At 47.5% G+C, this 9,721-nt stretch overlaps 1 long non-coding RNA gene across 1 annotated transcript in view; it reads left to right on the top strand.

The window, feature by feature from the left end:
• LOC104864536 overlaps positions 1–4,416 on the top strand; it is a 22,611-nt gene extending 18,195 nt beyond the window's left edge. Inside the window, exon 3 of the long non-coding RNA XR_002025439.1 lies at positions 4,317–4,416. This is a non-coding gene — a long non-coding RNA (uncharacterized LOC104864536). The remainder of the gene's footprint in view (positions 1–4,316) is intronic.
• The last annotated feature ends 5,305 nt before the right edge of the window (positions 4,417–9,721 follow it).

Raw genomic sequence — 9,721 nt, 5'->3', positions numbered from 1 at the left:
TGGGAAAGGGGGCCAGGAAAAGGGATGTGAGAGGCTCCTCAGGCTTACGGGAATGTTGTCATGGGTAAGGCAGGGGCTCATCCAGAGCACTTACCATCTGCGTCCCGTGCAGTGCTGGGTACCAGCAGGTGCTGCCTGAAAATAGAGTTCAGAGCTGCCCAAGAGGAAGAAGTGTATATACCACACCCAGCTTCTCCTGGAGATGCAGGGCGCTATGTGCTCATGTAGAAGAAGCAGGTACATGGGTGGTCAAATTATGGTGAATGTTCTTTTACATTTCTATGAATCCCCCTCGGAATTCTTCCCCTCACCTCAAATACATTCCGTCACTCTGGCCACCGTCTGAAGCAGCTCTGGAAGTCTTCTTTTTACACAGTATGATTAAAAATACTGTGACTGCCACCGCAGAGTGCCACCCAGTAGGAAGGCAGGCTGGTGAAAATATGGCAGTGCGTCCTCATCTGTCTGACTCATGGGATCTTGCACAGTCTGACTTCTGGCTCTTCCCCAACGTCGAGATCACCATGAAAGCTAAGTGTAAATAAAGACATTCAAGAAAGAGGACTTCTAGAACTGCTTCAGGAATTGGCAAGAACAATGTTTGATGGATAAGTGTTTGGAGCAAGGCGAGGATTTTGAGGGGATTCACAGCAGTTTTTCTTTTACTGTAATAATTTTTAAAATTTAAACATTGTATTTTATTGAAACCGAATCCTGTACATTACACGGAACAAAGCCCAGAAGTGCAAAGGGCTTGCCTATGTCTGAGTCGTCTCGGAATCTGCAGGCCTATCTGTGGGACTCACTAGGAAGACATGGAGGAGAGGGATGGGGTGAGCTCCCTAGGAGGAAGAGCTGGTGTGAGGCTAGGATCTGTGTGGGCTGCAGCCTTGAGGGACCGAGAGCTGTGGCCTGAGGGACTGTTCCCGAAAAGCTTTATTAACTGGGTTTCAGGATTACCAGTCCAGGGGGCGAGGGAGAAGAAAGTGTCAGGTCCTGTCACAGCACATCGAAGATGAGCTTCAAGGAAGCGAGCTGTCCACCTCTGGGTCAGCCCCAGGGTTTCCTCGGGGAGGCGGGAGGCAAGGTGGCACTTGGGGTCAGTGCCTGTGCAGAGCCGCTCCTTGCTTGAGGCTGGAACAAGGGATGGTTAGGCAGGAAGGGTCTGATTGGTCTGATACCAAGGGTGATGCAAGCCTAGGAGAAAGTAAGTCTCCCACCTCCCAGGGTCCCTGTCAGAGCCTTCAGGACATACCATGCGGGGTGGGTGGGCGTACATACAATGGACATGAGATCTAGGTAATATGCACACATTGCCTTCACAGTAAGGCCGTGGAGATCTTTCCTGTCTAGTGCATTTGAATGGCTCTTCTGCACACATCCTGATGATGGGCCCTAATTTATCCAAGTGTCCTACGAGGGCTCTACTCTCTTGTTTTTGTGATTATTATGGCAGGGTCAACATCTACAGCTGGGGTAGTCAGGTGGGAGGGAATTCACACTTGTAGTTTTCATAAAAGTTTCCATATGGCCTTTCTGCTCCCACCAGCCACACCTGTTCTCTTCAGTCTTCACCAACTTGGGCATCCACACCCTTTAAGGGCATTTACATTTTATTTTCTGTGAACTGTCTGTATCTTTTGCCCATTCTTAATTTTAAATATTTAATTTATTTCACGGATACAAAAAGACATGCACAGTTTGCCACCTCAGAGTCACTGTTCAGAGTTCATGGCCTCAGTCATTCGCAGATTTTTCCTTAGAGCTTGTTTGCAGAAACCCCTGTTTGCAATTTCATGGAAACCAACTTTTTTGTGGCAGGAGGTTTGCAAGTAGCCAATCGGAGAGCATTATTCAGTTCTCCTTGCTGGTGATTGGCTGCTGCCCTTAACCCATCTCTGTCAGATGCACCCACATTCCCACATTATAGCAGGTTGCTGTGCCCAAGTAGCTATCTCATTCTCAGTTTTACGTTTCTTAAAGCTCAAAGACACCTAAGATGTCACCAAAACACCCTGAAGCCTCTTCTGAGGCTTTATCAATAGCATTTTATTAAATTAAATTACATAACTGCAGGAGACATAGCATATTTAGTTTTTAAACTACAAAAAGGCATTTATAGGTGTTTTCTGACGTTATCTGAGATTCAATTTTTCACAATTCGTGGTTGCTCTAGGAACGAAACCCTTGCAGGTTTTGGTAATCCACTATACTGTATGAGTGCGTGTCATTCGGATATGGTTACTTAAATGCACACATACATACATGTGCTTTATTTGTTTTATGTGCTGTCATCTTGAGATGTCCATAGGCCCCCTCTCCTCAAGTACCCCAGTCCAGGGTGTTCAAGTCCCTTACATAACATGGCATAGTGTTTAGGTTTCACCTTTGCAGTCCTCTCCAGATTACTTATAATACCTAATGCAATGCAAATGCTATGCAAATACTCATAGTGTATATATACATACATATATATATATACATATATATTAGGCAATAGTGATATGAAAATTAAGTCTGCACATGTTCAGTCCAGGAAAAATTTTTAAATTTTCAACCCATCAGTTGGTTGAATCCATGAATGTGAAATCCACAAATAGGTAGGGCTGAATATGTGTGTGTGTGCTATACACTTGGCATAAAATTATATATATATATATATATATACACACAATATATATATATACTATTTATAATATACATGCATCATATGTCTATACATAGATATGTTATATATAGTATATGTGTGTATAGTATGTGTATATATATGTATGTATGTAGAGTGTATAGTATGTGTATATATATGTATGTATGTAGAGAGAGAGAAAAGAAAAAATTTATGAATCTCCTTAAATAATACATTTTATATATTTTGGGGGCTTTTATATATAAGAAATAGAAACTTAAAGTGGTCTATTTTCAGGATAAAGCCTTGAACTCTGAATGGAAAACTACCCTTAGCCTGTGGACAGGACTGAGGTCAGGCATCTGAAAAGGTCCTGAACAAAGTGGGGAGGGGTAGATAGTCAATAAAGTACGCCCTTCACTATGCTCTGATGGGAAAAGTCCTGACGCTTAAAGACTGACTTACCCCCACTTCAGCTTAATTATGTGCCTTTAAATCCACAAAATGTTTATAAATAGGCATCAACTGCGAAAACTGCACCCCCATGGTTCTCAGCCAGTGAAGGGGCGGAGAGGAACCCCCTTGCATGTGAGGTGAGCAGGGACCTGCGTACTGGGGTGGAATTGCCCCAGGTGCACTTGCTAGTGAATCAGACACCCAGGCTTGCAAGACAGAATTAAAGCCTTGCTTCAGCTATGTTTTGTGCCTTTGAGTCTACTCCTTGGGTCTGGACAAGTGAACACATTTCTTATATATATAAATAGCACTGAACTACAGATACTTCTGTGACTGACATTCTTTTATGGGCTTTTTCAAAGTCTTCAACAGAGTTTTTTGAAATCTTGTTAAAAGCTGCCATTTACTAATTTTCACTGCTCTGAATTTTTTCACTGTATGACTAAATCACAGTGTATCCCTTCTCCTGTGAATGGCCTTGGGAGGCACCCCTGAGTGGCGTCACAGTACCCTGTTGCAGGGCTGTGCTGACACACATCTCTGAGTGTGCACAGTTGCTGGGCTGTAGGATGTGTGTGCATCTTCAGGGAATGAGATAGTGTACTTTGCCCACTTAAAGAATAGATCACTGGTCCTATTGATTATTGGGGCTCTTCAGGGATGGGAGCAGTTGGTCCATGGTATGGGCTTATCAGTGTTTAGACGCTCAAAAACTCCTTCAGGAAGGACATCTTGACCCCGTATAGTGGTATACGCCTATAATCCCAGAATGCTGAAGCAGGAAGATTGCAAGTTCAAGCCCAGCCCTGGGTTCAGTCCCCCATGCCACAAAAAGAGACCCCTGTTTACCTGATTACTTGGGCATTTCTCTGCCTAAGTGGACCTCTAGCCCTCCTTCTGCACCGAGTGTCCCACAGGACTAACTCGGGATACGCAGGTGTGAAGAATACACATCAGGATGGGGTCCACCAAATTGCGTCTGAGCAACGTGCAGCTTCTAGCAGAGTGACAGGGGCCCCCTGCCTGCTTCGGTGATCTTGACACTCTCAAGCCCAGACCCTCGCAAGGTGCCTTACCGACCTGCCCACATCATCTAGCACACCTCGGGCCTTGGGCTAGGCATCCCTTCTCTCCATCCTCATGACCAAAAGGGAAGAGGACTCCGAGCACAGAGAAGTCTTCACCACAGTGAGATCCAGAGCCCACCTTCACTGTGTCCCACGTAATCCCACAGGATCTGTTTAGAGCCAGAATGATGCCCAGGACTTGGCTCCCCGGGCATCCAGGACCTGCTCTGCCTTTCCCACAGCGTGACACCACTTCTGACTCCACTACTGAAGGCAAGTCTGCGCCTCTCCCCTGCAGGCCTCGGCCTGGGGCTCAGTACACGATCCATGTCCCCTGGGATGTCCAGGCCAACGATGACAGTAACTGACCCTATACTGGGCGTTCACCCGGGGTGTCTCTGTGCCGAGAGCTTTATGAGGACAGTCCCGTGTATCTGTGCACAGGGAACACTCCTTTTATCATCACTTTTCTTTTGCAGACAAACAACTGGGGTTGATGGAAGTTTGACCATTTGCCTGAGCTCACACAGCCACTCCGCAGCAGAGGCAGGACTGGAACTCTAGGGTTCAGGTTTGCACTGCACCGTGCTACACACCTGACCAGACAGCCGAGCCGGGCAGCCCGTCTAGCAGGTGTCACATGCACAGTAGGTAGAACCCCGGAATTGCCACACAGCCCCAGAGGCTCTCAATCAGCCCTGTAGGGGTATGGGGAATAGGCAGCCATGAGTTGGGGAGGACCCTGGTCTTGTCCTCTGCCCCTTCCTGCTCCCCTCCTAGCAGCTGGGGTCACAGGTCACACGAAGGCCACTCGAGGCTCCAATGCTGAAACCTCCCAGTTTGCAATTGGCAGTTGCTCTGGGCGAGCTGTGAGCAAACAGCTGTGACTCCAGTCCCCAAATCTCCCCCTTACCTGTGTCAACACTTTTATTTTTAAAGCAGCACATCCAATGTGGGGGCAGGGAATGGGCGGTGGGGAGGGAGGGAGCCAGGCCCTTATCAGCTCAGGGGTCCTTGCATATGTAATGCTGTCATATAATTAACAGTGAAGATCATTTACATTGTCGCTGAGCTAATTTTCATAATGTTTTCTTTATTATCAGAGGAAGAAATTAACCCAAGAATTTATTTACATAGCAGCCTCAAACAGTAACAGCTTGCTAATTGCCTGTTAGGTGATTAATAAGCTTACAGCAGATGCTAATGCATCGTGGGCTCCCGTTTCAAAGGTGCTCTTGCCGCACGCTTGTGTTTTTGGCAGCTTAATTAGTGCAATAATTATGTACTTGTTGCTCCTTCTTTCGAGCAAATACTGTCAAATGCTTAAAAGATTAAAGTGAATTATATCCTGAGAACTCACGGTGCTTGAGGATGCCCGTTCTTGCTAACTTCTCCGCTAGTGCAAAAATAGACGAAAACAAAAAAGTGGGGGGGAGGTGACTTGTCAAAGGGAACAGTGATGACCTAGACCCCTCTGGGTCTCAGTCCTGGCTTTGTCCCTCACTAATGGACAGACCTGGGGCCCTGCCTTGGTTTCCTTTCTGTCAAGGGAGGGACGCCTCATTGGCACGTAGGGAGAGGGAAATGAGAATCAGAGACGATTGAGTGATTTACAAGCTACGTGCAACGTGGGTTAGTCGGGTCCTGACTCGAAGGAACCATTTGTAAAAGACCATGTTCATGACCATCTAAGAGATCTGACCCTGGGTTCTGCAGCAGTTGATCTCCAGAGGTCACTGCTGATTTTGGTAGGTGTGATAACGGCATGGTGGTGATGGGAAAGAAACATGGGCTTCGCTGTGAGGTATCCACACCGAAGCGTTTATAGAGTTGAAATGATGGGAAGTCCATGATCTGCTTTTAAAATTTCCAGGCTCCTCTTAAAAGTAGATGACTTGCAGATTAAATAAGATGGCAGAATGTGGAGCCATGTTGAGGCTGAGGGACGGGTACATGGGAGACCAGTGTATTATTTCTCCACATTTGTATACATTTGAAAGTGTGCATTAAAAAACTGAACCACGCAAAGAAAGCACAGAAATTCTAAGACCTGAGCCTGAGAATCCAACTGTCTCTGGTTAAGTCCAGCTCTGCACTGTGCTAGCTGTGTGGCTGTGGGAGAGGACACAACCTCCCTGTGCCTCTGTTTCACCTTGGTGCTTTCTGACTGCTTCCAGGGCCGTCTGTGCTTGTGCCTTGCCCACGGATCTGGGGATATGAGGTGCTGACTTGACTTTTTGTTACCTGAGTGTCGCTGTTGAGCACGGAACTGGCCTGTAATATTGGCGATGGCAGGAGACATCTTTCTCCTTTCCCAGCCATGTGGTCCCCACCCAGAGGGACCCCAAGGACTCAAACAGAGCTAGGTCCAGCTGGAGGATGAAGGGTTTCTGGGACAGGAGTTTCTGGGCTGGAACTTAGAAAATGCTGCCCAAGCTGGGAAGAGCCCATCACTCCAAGATGGAGGGCTCCATTCTGATGGCCACTCAGGCGGTGGGAGCCACAGCCACAGGATGCCTGGTTCTTCCTCCCCAGAGTCTGCCTTTGAGAAGCTACAGCACTGACAGTGTCACTCCAAAGCAGAGGCCAGGATGACCATCTGCTGGCCCTGGTTGGCCAACTCTTCACAGGGGCCCAGGGCGTGGCCACCTGGAGGCCAGGAGCTTAGGTCGCCTCTAAGTCTTTGGCTGCCCAGAGTCCTGCAGCTCCCCACACGGGTCAGGTCCTGTTATCTACTGCACCAAAGCCAGAGTCACCGGAAGCTCTGATCTGGGACTCTTTCCAGAGTTACCCATTTGTATCCATTTGATATAACTGCTGGTCTGTGGTTCCAGAGGCCAGGGACGAGGTCTGCCTTTGGCAACCACTGGTGGCCAGAACTTAGTCCAGTGCTAGGGCAGAGGAATCACAATAGCTAGCTCTTTTAGCCAGTAGAGCAAAGGAAGGAAGACTGCAAGGTTGCACACGTCCTCCAGAGCTGCCACCAAGCCCATCTTGAGTGACGATGCCTTTCTTCAAAGCAGTAGCTCAGGGCCTCCTGTGAGGACCCATTCTTTATCTATTTCATGTAATGAACACAGTGGTTCTTAAATTTTAGACTGTCAGCATCACCTGCAGGGTCAGTTAAGATGCAGAATCCTGGGCCCTGCTGGTGTGGGTTCCAGAAAGAGATTCTCTAACAAGTTCTTCAGGATGTTCATGCCGGTGTTCAGGGCCTATTTTTCAGAACCACTGTCCTCTGGGAGCTAAAAATCTTGCTGGGAAAAAGAATTTCCAGAGTTAACATTTAAATGCATGACAGAGGCCGGAAGCACTTTAATTAGACTTTTGGCTTCACGGCATCCATGACCCTTTCTCTTGATGACAACTCCCTGATTTCCTTTGGAGAATCTACCTCTGTATCCCTCTTGTGCATTTGTGCTGAAGCTCCCTCCTGGCTCTAGGGTAAGAGCATACTGGTGCCCCAAGAACATCCAAACAGGAACCTGAGTCCACCCAGTCCAATCAGGTTAATTCTTAGCACCTTTGCAAGAAGCATTAGGAAACAGCAAGACTTTTTCTGCTCTACCAGCACTACGTGTCATCTTGCCACATTGTAGAAAGAACCTCTGAACATGGAGCTAAGAGAAAAGCAAAGGAGAAGGCACTACTCAATGCCCCCTGGATCCAGCCATACCTGAGGCCAGCTCCCTCTGAGCTTATAAATTACATGAAGCTAATAAATCCCTGTACGTGTGTAAGTCATATATTTCAGGGTGGGATTTTTCTGACACATAATAGAAAACTTCCTCTTTGATAGAAAGTGCTGCTGGAATTTTGAGGCAGATCATCCTTCTGGGGTAGGTTGGCTTTGTGCCTGGTCAGAGATGTGAGAGGGTATTAGCACAGAGGCCATGGCAGAGACCAGCTGGTGCCCAGAAGAAGTCTCCAGAAGAGTGGAGCCCATCTTGCCATCCCAAGGGGAAAGCACTTTGTCTCCCACAGTCACCTTTCCCAGAAGAGGTCATTCCCAATGCTGGAGGTTCCCAGAGCCCTCAGGCCCCTTGAATGCAGACTTCCTGCCCAGACCGGGCAGCTGGGATGAGGTCATCGCTGGGGAGTCTTTTATCCTCTTGCTAAGCTGCCTCTTTCAGTAGCAATTGCTGTCTTGCTTAATCTTAGAATTATCTGATTGTCACAGTTGAGTTTTCCACATTAGGCAAAGAGCCAACAAGTTACTTAACCTATAATTGCCCTTTAATGAAGCCCATCTTCGAAACTGAATTGTCAAAGGAAAACTTGTAAACACACAGTGAGGTCCAAGACCAAGCCAGCCCCAGACGTCGCAGCCAGGCCCTTGACTCCTCTCTGGCGTCAGCCACATTTGTCTGAGTTACTGGGAGCTCTATCACAGCTGCCACGTGGAGCAGGGAGGAGTCTGGTGCTTGTGACCATCACCAGACACAGGCAAGGCTGAGACGCAATCTTAAGGGGACTTGGTTTGGGTTCACACACAGTCCCCTGTGCCTGGTACCCCTTCCTCCTCCACGGGCCACGGGGTTCGAAAGTAACACCTACCTCGTGCCTTGAACTTCGAAAAGCTGCTCAGCAATGTCTGTCTTTGGTGAAACCATGTCATGGAGGACATTTGGGCAGGCTCTGCACACAGTAGGAGAGTTAGGTTGACCTTGGAGAGCAGGTGTCACCGTAGCAGCCATGGGGGATGCATGTGTCCATGGTCAGCTGTCTGCCTCCAGGACCCCTCGGTCGCATTTGGGAGTCCAAGGTGAATAGTAAAACACCCTCGCTTTTCTGTAGCACTCTCAGGTTCATCCAGGTCACCCCAAACCAGGAAAGAAATATTTGCAGAGTACTAACTAGGTGCCAGGTAGCTTGCTGGGCGCCTTCCATATTTTACCTCAATTAATGATCAGATCGACTCTCACAGCTCAGGCCTGTTATCCTTATTTTGAAGATGGAAAAATTAGAGGCCCAGAGAAGTTAGGTAATGTGCCCAGTGCCATGTAGCCTGCGGCTGTGGAAAGTGGGATTTGTGTAATATCTGATATCCCTGCATCCTAGACACCTTGGCAGCTCCATGATGGACACAAGGTGACCTAAGCCAGCGAGAGGTGCTGATAAGAAGGTTGAGGACCCTTGAATAAAATACACTGTGTCTGGGACCTGCTTCAAAACAAGAGTGAGTGTCATAGAGGGAGTCACTTGGAACATAGATGAAAAGACTCTGAGCAAACAGTTGTTAGAGCTAGGGGTGAGCACATGGAAGCTTATTATATCATTTTGTCTAATATCTGTATATGTTCCGCAATTTTCCTTGCACAATATCTAAAAATACTGTAGGTGGTGCTTTTTGCAGAAGTCAGAGCCCCTCCCAAGTATCCCCCGACACTTGCACATACCTGTCACTGCCCCAAGCCCACCAAGCCACATTTGAGTCACCTTTTAAATAGTTGATGTCCCTCCCTCCAAGACCCTGAGCTCCATGAGGCCAGAGGTGATGTCTGTGCAGTTCGTCTTGGAAATATTTATAGAATGAATAAAGGAAAAAGAGTCAAGTCCACGGTGGGCATTT

This window comes from Fukomys damarensis, unplaced genomic scaffold (assembly GCF_012274545.1).
Source record: "Fukomys damarensis isolate Sample0158 unplaced genomic scaffold, DMR_v1.0_HiC HiC_scaffold_25, whole genome shotgun sequence".
Classification (NCBI taxonomy): Eukaryota; Metazoa; Chordata; class Mammalia; order Rodentia; family Bathyergidae; genus Fukomys; species Fukomys damarensis.
The sequence above is the reverse complement of the archived record's forward strand: the minus strand, read 5'-3'. Positions and strand labels throughout refer to the sequence as shown.